We start from the raw sequence: 12,649 nt of genomic DNA, 5'->3' as shown, positions 1-12,649 counted from the left end.
GCGCTGTCTACCGCAATGTCTGAAGCGTGGCCCGCATGGAGCGTTTTTGCCCGCCAAATCACGTCGCGCGCCCGACGCCCACGCCGGCGTCGACGAATTCACTCCCGCATGGTCAGTAGCCGAGCGGCGTTTTTTTGCCGCCTAGTTGTGCGATGCGCGCGCCCCCATCCGTACTGAAATCGGACGGATGCCCAGGAAGCGAAGTGAATCCGCTGGCTCTTGCGCGCGAAATGCTCGGGAGAGCGCATCCCTCGGCCGGGTAACTGTAGCCGGGTGCACCGGCGCGCCTCCGTTTAGAATCACGTGATGCCCGCTCCGGCTCTCATTGGCCCTCTGTCGCTGCCCTCTCATGGTGTCGGCGATTTTTTATGTACCGCCAGATCCCGACGATTTGGCAAAAACGTCCTCTCCGGCGGCAAAAAAAAAAAAAACGCTCCGCTGCCGTCGACGCCGACGAATCGCCCGGAAAAACGCTCCATGCGGGCCACGCTTGACAAGCGCGGCTTACTGGCGTTGCGTTTGCGCCGGCTTCTGCATTCATTTGGCGAGACAGTCACGCTCTTTGTCGTCGGAGCATAGAACTGCTGCTCACATTTCACAACACGTAAGCCGGGTCTGGGAAATCTCACTTCTTGCGCAATTCCTCCCTCAGTTCAGTTATAACAAAATAGTGACGGCTCATTGTTTAGTCTAAAAGAATAGCAATAAAATGTCTTTTTCAATAAAATAAGCGCCGTATTTCTCAGCACGCTTTTCATGCCCAAAAACTTTATGCAGCCGGGTTCTTATTAGTCATCTGTTATTAGGACATGCGAGTTGACTGCGAAAAAGTTTTCACGTCGGGCAAGGCAACGCCGAGTTAGCTTTCTGTTCTTTTGTTGTAGCTGTTCTGGGGGAAAATAAACCAAGCCTGATTCCTGCTGCCTATCTGCACAGTGCTCTCCGTGCTGTTTTCGTTGTATTTAACTCGTACGGCCTACTCTTTATTAACATCGTATAGTCATGTCAACAAATGCAACAGTACTCGCCATAAGGGGAATAACGAAGCGACAAGATGCCACAAAGGGGCAATGTAGAAATACCTGCGAATGTCAGTGCTACTCTTGAGCCTCAAGTACAAGTTTAATACACTGCTGGATGCATGAATAAAAGCCTCCTAGGCACTCATAAATGTGCCACCTCAATTTATTTCTCGAACAGTTTTATTGCCGTTAGCCCTTTCTCTCTCGCTGAATAGTCCGTCAAGTCTCGGTCAAAATGTTCCTTTTAGTTCAGGATATAAACTGAAACTGAAGAATTAACTGTGCAAGAAATAGACTTCGCACACCCGCTATTGAATCTCAAAAGGGGTCGGCAGTGCTATGTTAGACATTCCGCGGAGCTCGTACAAGATCGTGAAAACATCGGCTGCATCACATACTGGATTCATATAGAGCTGCCAAAGCGCCGCAAGCAGTGCCCATGCGATTAAAGATTACGGTGAGTAGCGCGCGAAAATAGCACCTCACAGACGCTCCACTGCTCAGCCCACCTATCCCCGTGCTATGAGCCCCTTCCGCTAGCGTTCTGAAGCAGCTGATCTAATCTAGGTGCACTATAGTGCACAAGAATTCTAGGCTTCCTCCTTAGGGATTCAGCGCATGCGCAAGCCGCGGCTGTAATCTTCCGCCAGCGAGCTCCGCCGGCGCCCGGCCGCATTCGCGACGTTCAGAGTTATTCTGTGAGCATCTGTACGTAAGTCAACTTGCCTATCCTAATCGCCCCCTTTTTCTGAGGAGCTCCTTGAGAACGGCGGGGACGTGACTCGTATTTTTTATTCTGTCTGCAAAATATGTTATGCGTGACTTGACACTATGTCTGTATTGTGATTTGATGCCGCTGTAAATCACTGCGATTTCGCTTGGGTTTATCTTAATGGAGGAGTACAGTCGTGAGCAAAAGTGGACAGACAACGGCTCCGGGCGCGGGAGCAGCTGCGGGGCCGCACCGCGGCTCTGCTATCTCTCGCCGCACGCTCGCTGCGCGAGTGCCCCCGGAGTGACGACAAACTTCGCCCTCAGTGCTTATCACGCTCCATAAGTTTCTTGTGCGGTGTTCGGCTACCCTGCAGCTGACAGTCGCGACGAAAGGGAGCGCGCATCCCAGAGCGCCTAAAGTCTCTGAAGGGAAAGTAGGGCGAACTGATCTCCTCGTCCTCCGTTTGCGGTGCGTCTTGACGGTTATGCGTCAATGCTGTGATTGTACCAGCATGCTACTGGAAGGCACGCTCGGCTTCTACACGATTCCCGAATCATTAGACAGTTTTAGCATACCGTGTGCCGTGTTACCGGTACCGGAGCACCGGGAGCCCGCCGACCGCTGGTGCTTGCGCTGATTGGCAATGATGCTGCCGGCGCACGCCATATGGCGCACGCCGTCAAGGCAATTTGCGTATGCGCATTGGCTGCGCGTGGGCTCCCGGTACACCGGTACCGGTAACACGGTGTACGGTATGCTAAAGCTGTGTAATGATTCGGGAGTCGAGTGGAAGCCGCGCGTGCCTTCCAACAGCATGCCGATCGACGCGTAACCGTCAAGGAGAGCCGAAAACGGAAGAGGGAAGGAGTTCGCCCCAGTTTCCCTTCAGAGACATTAGGTGCTTTGCGATGCGCGCTCCCCTTCGTCGCGACCGTCAGCTGCAGAGTAGCCGAACGGTCCACTAGAAATTTATCAAGCATTATAAGCACCCGCGCGAGAGCGAGGTGGAAGTTTGTCGTCCTCGGGGCGCTCTCGCAATGAGCGTGCGGGACAAGATAAACGCGCCGCGATGCGGGTCCGCAGCTGCTTCCGCACCGGGAGCCGTGGTCTCTCCACTTCTGCTCAAGATAGTACATACCGGAGGCTACGCATTATCACCCAGAACGAAGCTGCACCTCGTGTCCTTTTTTCTGCACTGCACTATTCTCTTACGTGGGGCTCCATTATTCTGCACATTGTATGTTCGACACGTGTCTAAGTGCTCTTGGGTATATTAGATGACCTCTGATACATAACTTTAGCGCTTTTGCAATTACATGATTTCCACCTAATTTAAGCTTTTTTATACTTATCGTAATAGCTGCAGATTAAGATAACGTCATCATAGAAATGTAAGAGACTGCCCGGAGCTCAGTTTCTTCAAACGAAGGCTGGTCCGCGGCCTAAACGTCAAGACAAGTAGTGTTTCTTCACAACGTCTGTTATCTTTCAAATATAGGGCAGCTAGCCCTAGGAACGTTTTCTGACCTATATACAATATAACAACGCAAGAGCCAAGAAGCGCTGCGGGAAAACAAGCGTACATTGGCAGCAGCGGCAGCAACCAGCGCACACGTCTCCTGAATTACTGCTCCACGTATTTGCAGGCTACCCGACGCCTGTCATCTGTACGCGAGAAGGTGCCGAGCCCGTCCACTGAGCACGGTGCCCGACATCTGTACGGGGCAAGCTGCCGAGCCAGAGGTGCACGACGAATAACATCGATCTCGGACAGCGTTCGAGAATCCTGCATAACGCCGAGCCTCACGGTGAAAAGCACGAACAATCGTCAGCGGTATCACCGACACCGTCCGGCGAATTTTCAGCAAGGGGCGTTTCCTTTGCATTGGCAGCAGCGGCAGCAACCAGCGCACACGTCTCCTGAATTACTGCTCCACGTATTTGCAGGCTACCCGACGCCTGTCATCTGTACGCGACAAGGTGCCGAGCCCGTCCACTGAGCACGGTGCCCGACATCTGTACGGGGCAAGCTGCCGAGCCAGAGGTGCACGACGAATAACATCGATCTCGGACAGCGTTCGAGAATCCTGCATAACGCCGAGACTCACGGTGAAAAGCACGAACAATCGTCAGCGGTATCACCGACACCGTCCGGCGAATTTTCAGCAAGGGGCGTTTCCTTGGCATTGGCAGCAGCGGCAGCAACCAGCGCACACGTCTCCTGAATTACTGCTCCACGTATTTGCAGGTTGGTCGTTTTTTCGATAGTTCTTCTTGTTTCCTGCCGCTGCTGCCAAGGCTACCGTTGAGTGTCACGCAATTATCATGTTACGCTGTTGCGCATGTCGACAACCTGTTAATGACAGCTGTCAATCACTGTGCTGCTCAGAATGTGAATTTACGTACCATGTCGGATCATGTTCAGGCGTTTCGGAAGAAACGTTCATTTCGAAACGAGCAAAGGCTTGGAAGGCCTGGAGGTGCGAAACATGTAAGGGCAGCCGTAAAGCTGAGGATACACTGCACGGGCAGCAGTCCGATAGAGAACTAATCACTAGGCTGTTTTCAATGGAAAGTAAAATTGACTCCCTTCTGGCCATGTCCAGCAAGCTTGAGTCGCTTGAGTCATCCGTCAGCCTGCTCTCAGATAAATTCGATGAGTTTCAAACACGTCTTCTAGCCCAAGAAAAGTCGACAAAGGATGTCACGAAGCGTGTAGAGCGGCTTGAGAAAGCTGAATGGGCCTGTGAAATTGCACAGCTCAATAAGGACGTTGACAGTCTAGAATGGCGCAGTCGTCGACTGAACATCGAAATCCATGGTCTACCAGAGACGGAAAATGAGGACTTACTAAAGAAAGTGAATGAAATAGGCACAAAACTGGAACTTGATGAGGTGTGCTCGAGTGATATAACAGCCCTGCACAGGCTTCCCGCGAAGCCGGGCAAAACACGGGGCGTAATTGTTCGCTTCGCAAAGCAGGAGGTTCGTGATGCCTGGCTAGAAAAAGGCAGGCGCTACGTGATGACAACACCGGAAAGTACATGTGTGAAAATATGACTCGGTACACTCGCACTCTTCTGACAGTTGCCAAAGAATGGGCTAAGGAATCCGGCTACGCGTTCGTTTGGCACGTGAATGGAAAGGTGCTTGTACGGAAACAAGCCGGTGCACGAGCAGTTGTCATCCGCGATAAGGATGACCTCGCCAATCTGAGGTGTTAGCGCAGGCAATTGTATTTTCAAGCAAACGCGATGCCATTCATGTCCAATTTTGCTCACCATAGTGAGCAACTCAAGGATAAGCAGAAGTTTTCTTTATTTCATTTAAACGCCCAAAGTTTGCGAAATAAATTTGGTGAGGTTACTTTGTTTTTATGAGATTTAAACCACGAGTTTGACTTTATTTGCTTTAGTGAGACGTGGTTCACATCTGACGACTGTTTTCTCTTGCCGGGATTTGATTGTGTGTCAGCGTGCCGTTCATCAAAGCGCGGAGGAGGTGTTGCTCTGTATGTGCGTTGCCAACTACCGTATCAAATTCTAGCAAACTATAACATTGTGACTGAAAATTTTGAGTGCGTCATTATTCACTGTTATAATATACTACTTGCTCTTGTGTGCCGACCGCCATCTGGGTGTTTAAAGCAATTCATGCAGTTTGCAGAAGAAATATTTGAACGTAGCCTCGAGCTCAACCTCGAATGTGTCTTTGTTGGGGATTTCAATATAAATGCTTCTCCAAATAATATTATTTTTTTGCATTTCCAAGAGCTCTTTGAGTCGTATGGTTTTTCAAATGTGATTAATGATCCTACTCGCGTCACGTCAAATTCTGAAACAATACTTGACCTGTGCATTACAAGCTTCTGCCCCGATGAAGTTAAATAAGGTACAATTATATGCGATCTTACTGATCATTTACCCATTTACTGTCTGATACCTTCGAAGCAAAAACGCTCTTTTCTGGAGAAAGAAATATTGATTAGAGATTACTCGGAAAGAAACATGTCAAAGTTTAAAGAACTCATTATGCAACAGGACTGGGATAGCGTTACAAAGGAAAAGGATTCTAATAACGCTTATAAGGCATTCTTGATGTTTTTTATTTCTGCGTACAATGAATCCTTCGGTTTTAAAACTCTTAAGAGACACAAGAGAGCAAGAAAGCCCTGGATCTCGCACGACCTGTATAACAGAATAAAAAACCGCAACATCCTTTTTCAAAAGTTTTTAGACACACGAAGTGAAGGCGATCTCCGCGCATTTAAGAAAGCGAGAAATAAATTGAATGCTGATATTAAGAAAGCAAAGAGATCATACTATGTGAACAAGTTTTCCAATATTGCAGGAAATCCTCGTCTGGTATGGCAAGCGGTCAGAGACATCACATGTAAATCGAACTCCCCAAAGCGGGTTTCTTATCACAGCGAATCTATGAGTGAAGAAGAGGTTGCAAACCTGTTCAACGAACATTTTATTAACGTGGGTGCTTCCGCAAATGACTGCGCTGCGATACCATTCGTCAAAGCACATTTTGAAAATACTATATTTTTGTCCCCAACTGATGAATATGAAATACTGGACGTCATTTTGGGTTTAAAGAACCATTGCGCCTCTGGAGCTGACGATATTAAACCCGGTCCACTAAAAGACGTGGCAGAAATAGTTAATAGTCCACTCACACATATTCTGAACCTTATTCTTTCCGCCGCAGTGTTCCCAGACGCAATGAAGTTAGCTCCTTCCACTAACGATATGAACAATTACAGACCAATCTCGGTGCTCTCTATCTTTGCGAAGGTAGCGGAAAATATTATACATAAAAGACTAGTAAGCTTTCTGAGTGTAAATAACATAATAGCAAGTGAACAATTCGGCTTTAGAAAAAAATAAGTCCTCCGAAATGGCCCTTCTTGAAGTGAAAGAACATATACTCGAAAACATTGAAAGGAAAATATTTACCCTCGGAATATTTCTGGATTTTAGAAAGGCCTTCGACTGTGTCCAACACGACGTGCTTTTAAGGAAGTTGCCATTGTATGGATTTCGCGGCAACGCATGGTCTTTAATAAAAAGCTACTTAACATCTAGAGCCCAGTTCACATGTATAAATGGCGCAAAATCCGACAGCAGACTTGTAAAACAGGGCGTACCTCAAGGGTCATTACTTGGTCCGACACTATTTTTACTATATATAAACGACATTGTAAACATAATAAATAACACTAAGTTAATTTTATATGCAGATGACACGAATGTGTTTTTCTCGGGCGCTGACGTTGTGGACGTGTTTCATCAGGCCAACGAATGGTTAACTGGACTGAACTTATGGCTTCTTTCGAACAGACTCCAATTAAACACAAGTAAAACTAAATACATACTGTTTAGACCGAGGGGAACCCATTCACCCGCGAACTTGCACTTAAAATTTCATAACGTTACTATCGAACAATCGACTACAGTTAGATTTTTGGGGGTAATATTCCAGGAGAACCTTTCATGGACGCCTCACGTTGACGTACTGCGTAGGGACCTTGGGCGAGCCGTGGGAATTTTAAACAAGATAAGATACCATGTTCCGTCTGCTGTAAAAAAGCAAATCTACTATGCGCTTTTACATTCACGCTTCTGTTACTGTTTCCTAGTATGGGCTACAACGATTAAGACAAATTTGGATTGTCTTTTCTCTTTGCAAAAGCGAGCAGTGAGAGCAATAGGCAATTTAGATCTTTCGGAGGACACTGCACCTCATTTTAAAGGTAATAAAATAATGCCCATTCACAAACTCCATAAACACAAACTGGCCCTGGAAATTTCGCGTCTTCACCAAACAGATATAACATTTCAAACTAAATATCATGCCCAACCTGGTCCTTATTATCTACGACAAAACTTAATACCAAGGCCCCGTTCGCGTACAACATACGGTGATCAAAAACTAAGTTATTTGATTCCGGATTTCCTCAATGCGCATCCTGAATTAGCTGAGATACTGTTTACTGCCACCAAGCTGCAACGACTGAGAAGAACACTTAGAGACATTTTCTTAAATGAAAACTAAATACCATGCTGTGCTGATAATTTCGTTCGCCTTCACTCCGGATCTTTACCTTCACTGTGATGACTGTTTTTCATAACACCACGCTACTGATCCAACTTATTGTTTCTTATGTACCTGTATTTTTGTGTTTTTCATGCCCTCTCATATCATGCAGTATTGATGTTTCTTTTGCTTTTTAATTATTGTGCTTATGTTATGTTGTTTCCGCCGCAGCCAAGGGGGGCGCGGCCCCGTCAGGCATGTTCTATTGCCTTTTGTCGCGTCCCCCAAGGCATTTCTGTAGCGGAATGTCTTCAATAAAGAAAGAAAGAAAGAAAGAAAGTATTGTGCAGCAGCTGCTGTTTTGCCCGCAACAAATTTGTCGGTTTAGCGCTTGTCCTATCGGCTTTTTCATGTTTGTCCTCGGCTTTTCGCGCTGTCTGCCTACGCTGTGCAGCCGTGTTTTATATTGTTACGTGCTTAATATTTAAGTACTTACGTGGGTTGATGTACAGAGGGATCGATCAAAGCAGTACCGCGACGAACCCTAGAAGCGTCCTTCTGCCCTTACTCCTCCTTTTCCCATACCAATTAGTCCGACAGCTGATCTGCTTCTACTTCCGTTCTTGCTCAACGAAGGCGCGTGACATTTCCCTCCTCGTAGACGAAGCCCGTCGGGCGAGTTAAATAGAACCTCTGGGACGAAATCGCTTGAGGCGCGCTACATGCACCAACTGAGACTGGCGTGACCGTCGACCACTTCCAGTTAGGCGTGCTATAACGTAATTCAGGTCGCTAATGCAGTATAACACAACAAACCGTCCAGTGAAGTACGACAGCAGTTTCTGACAAAGACCACACTTGCGTAGAGGTGTCCACAATCATACAATCTCACCAGGAACATTAACTTGTTGGTGTCGGGTGTCGTAGCGGTTCTTGGAGCGTTCTTGCGCAGATAAAATTCGAACGCGGGCAAGCTGACGAGCTTCTTCAGCTCTACAGAGTGTGGTAGCAAGAGAAGGTTTATCATGCATGAGAAATGGCACTATGGTGTCGAGGCCAGAGCGAGGTGAACGAGCATAGAGCAGATAGAAGAGGCTGTAGCCAATTGTCTCATGTTGCGCTGTGTTCTTTGCTTGAGTAATGAACGGGAGGACGCCATCCCAATCTTTACGATCTGCAGCCACGTACATCTCCAGCATGGTAGTGAGCGTCAGATTATTACGTTATATCATACCGTTCGCTTGGGATGGTATGGCGTCAAGTGGAGAGAACTGCAGGTGCTGAGGCGGCGAAGTTCTTCGACAACGTCCGCTGTGAATTGGCGTCCACGGTAACTAATGAGAACTTCAGGAAGGCCGTGCCGAAGAATGAGGAGTCGAAGTAGAAAATGGGACATGTAAGACGCATTAGCGGCTGGTATCGCGGCTGCCTTACAATAACAGATTAAATAAGCTACGCCCACACGAATCCATCGATTTCCTTCAGAGGACCGTGGGAAAGGTCCAAGAAAGTCAATGCAAGGTGCTAAAACTGGGCGGTTGGAGGTTGGACTGGCCGCAGTTTTCCCGGTGCAATTGAAGTCGGCAGCTTAAAGCGCTGGCAATGCACAACGCTGGCTACATAGCGCTAGATAGTTAAACGCATCTTAGTTAAGTAAAATCGTTGCTGTGTGCAGTGGAGGGCTTGGGCCACTCCCTAGTGTCCAGACGCCGCGTCATCGTGCATCATTTCAAGAGCAGTGATGCGTAGGATTTGCGGCTCTACAAGAAGCACGCGGGCTACCCCAGAAGCGAAATTCTTCTTATAAAGCAATCCCTGCGAATGCAAAAAAGTGTTCTTTACAGAATCTTTGGCAGCATCAAACAAAGAGGTTAATGTTTGGTCTTTACGTTACTTAGTTCGGAAACTTGAAGTTTGGGGAAGGCTTGTGAAAGTGAAGCCAAGTATTCATCGATGTTGTCTGCGTCATCATCAGTCATTTGAAGCGGCAAAAGCGAAAGACAATCAGCATCTGAGTGTTTACTGCCGCTTTTATGCACCACAGTAAAATTAGATTCTTGTAGGCGCAAAGCCCATTGATCGAGCCGTCCACAGGGGTCACGAAGACTCATGAGCCAACAAAGCAAATGGTGGTCAGTCACGACGGTGAAAGCATTCCCGCACAGATAGGAGCGGAAGCGCTGCACAGCGAAAACAACAGCATGACATTTTTGCTTGGTAACCGTGTAATTCCTTTCGGACTTATTCAGCCAGCGGCTGGCCTATGCTACCACGTGCTGATCGTGGTCATGGCGTTGTATAAATACAGCGTCGACAGCGATACCGCTTGCACCAGTGTGTATACTGCAATTGGTGCTGATGGGCAGAAGTGGCCTAGAATGGGGCCTGAGGTGAAAAGAAATTTCAGATGACGGAAAGCTGCGTCACATTCGCTGACCGGTCCAATTGAATGGTTCATCTTTATGCAGCAGACACACGAGTGGGTAAGCGATGTCCGCAAACCTTGGTATAAAGCGTCGAAAGTACGAGCAGAGCAGAGCAGGAAGAACCTCTGCAGCTCTTTTACTGATTGGGACACCGTAAAACTTTTGACAGCATCAGTTTTCTTGGTATCCGGTCGCACACCTTTTTTATCAATTAAGTGACCAAGACCAATTGTATCACGGTTTCCAAAATGACATTTCTTTGAATTCAGGACAAGATCCGCTCACTCTATGCTTCACAAAGAAACAAAGAAAATGGCGCGAAATACGGGAACAAAAGACAAACACGACAGGACAAACACGACAGGCGGGTGTCTTGTGCTTGTTTCTCTTTTGTCCCCGTAATGCGTGCCGTTTTCTTTGTAAAGCATGAACCAACTAGACCAAACTCGAGTTCGTTCCATGCAATCAAGCACGGTATTCAGACGGCTGTGTGCTCACTAAATTTTTTGCCGAAAATTACAACGTCATCAAAATAACAAACGAATTTGCCACTTTATTCCACGCAAGATTGTATCCATGAACCGCTTGAATGTTGCAGGTGCACTACATAATCCAAAAGGCATAACGTTAAATTCATGATGTCCGCCTGGTGTTATCAATGCCGTTTTTTTCTTAATCTGCAGTGCGCATGGGGATTTTCCAGTAGATAGATCTCAAATCAATAGAAGCAAAATGTGAAGCTGAGTGCAGACCGTCAATTGAGTCATGTATACGTGGAAGCGGGTAGACGTCTTTCTTAGTGGCTGTATTTAAGCGATGGTATAGTCAACATGGAACCTCTAAGTCCCATCTTTTTTCCTAACTAGGATAACTGGAGCTGCCCAAGGACTAAAAGATTCTCGAATAATGCCGCGCTTTAGCATCTCTGGAACTTAGTCATCTATTAACTTACGTCCAGTTGTTGAGGCTCGATAGGGCCTCTGGTGTATCGGAGGTGCGAACCTGGTGTTTTTCGCGCGATGAATACGACTGATAGGCAGCGGTGTTAAATCGTCCTTGGAAAAGTCGAACACGCTTAAATGCTTCAGGAGTAGTTCCACTAAAATGCGATGCTCGGTTGTGGAAAGGGACTGATTAAATCCTTATCTTGGGTGTCCTTATCTCGTTGCACGTGCTGCTCAATGACAGAGCAGGTTAACGCCGCGACGGAACCGGACATGTTCTCCTCGAAACGGGGGAGCTTGAGGCCCCGAGGCAACATAGCTGGCTCTTCAGAGTGGTTGACTGTCCACAGCTCGGGGCGGCCTCTGACCACGGGAACGACGCAACGAGGCACGAGGATACTCTTCTTAGAGCAGGCGAGTGTCATAAGTTATACTACAGCTTCAAAAGATTCGCACTGATTGCGAATAGAAAACACCCGCACTAATGCTGCAGATAAAGCTGGTACAATAGTGTCTGCTTCCACCGCAAATGCTCCAAAATCATGTCTCGAGTCGTCCACAAGAGCCGAAAGTAGTGAAGAATTCATAGCAATCTCTCTCCGTACGACCGTCAAAAGTTTCACCACACACTTCCAGAAAATCAATCCCAAGAATGACCGAAGCAGCACTGCGTTGACCGAGGCAGCACTGCGAATTCTGTTCTAAACTTTAGGCCACCAATAACAACATTCGAAGCAAACACAGCGAGTGGAACCATCACCACCGACACCACGTAATAAAGTTGCACCCGTCACCACTACCCATTACTTTCCTGCCTAAACAGCTCTTAATCCTCCATTGCCTTATGGCTCCATTGTCTACAAGAGTCATTGTTTTCACACTATCAATCAACACTTCCGATTTCTTCAACATAAGCACGAGTAGAGGTGTAGAGATCGTCGACTCGCCGGCGGCCGCACCTCCATCGGCCGCGCCTCCTAGCTTCCCGGAGGCGGAGAGGAAGAACGACGTCGAGTAGAAGGTGACCGCCGTTGGCGCTGAGGTGGCGGCGTCACACTGCGATCAGATGCAGGGGATGAACTCCGCAAATGTGTCGAATGGTACGTTTCCCAAGGGGACAAAGTCGGAGATCGCTGCTGTTCGGTGTGCAGTTGTCCGTGAATATTCGCCGGGAGTTAGTAGTATTCGGCAGTCGGGAAACGGCGCGGCAATATGTAGTGATATGCCCCGCAATGCCACACCGGTTACACAAAAGTTGCGAGCGCCAGCGATCGCCATAAGAGTCCTGTCGAACAAAGTCGCGACGTTTGCTGCAGCCAGGCTCTCGCTGTTGACGACGAACCACGTCTTCAGGGTAGGCGGGCCTCCTTTCCGTCGGCTGGTGGCCATAACATTTGGCAAAGTTGCTTCGATCTTTCATATGCGAAGCGCCCTGTACACGTAGTGGACAGTGCGGCGACATCTGCCTGCGGTGCAGTACTGTGCCGCAGATGTTCT

General features: G+C 47.8%; 1 protein-coding gene and 1 pseudogene across 1 annotated transcript in view; one reads left to right on the top strand and one right to left on the bottom strand.

Moving 5' to 3' along the window:
- The window catches only part of LOC144111039 (alpha-amylase-like), a 644,630-nt gene that overhangs the window by 583,511 nt on the left and 48,470 nt on the right, over nt 1-12,649 (bottom strand). The window lies entirely within an intron of this gene.
- Nucleotides 4,148-4,961, top strand: LOC144110857 (uncharacterized; annotated as a pseudogene).

This window comes from Amblyomma americanum, chromosome 11 (genome assembly GCF_052857255.1).
Source record: "Amblyomma americanum isolate KBUSLIRL-KWMA chromosome 11, ASM5285725v1, whole genome shotgun sequence".
Taxonomy (NCBI): Eukaryota; Metazoa; Arthropoda; class Arachnida; order Ixodida; family Ixodidae; genus Amblyomma; species Amblyomma americanum.
Note: the sequence above shows the minus strand (reverse complement) of the source record. Positions and strands in the feature narration are given on the sequence as shown.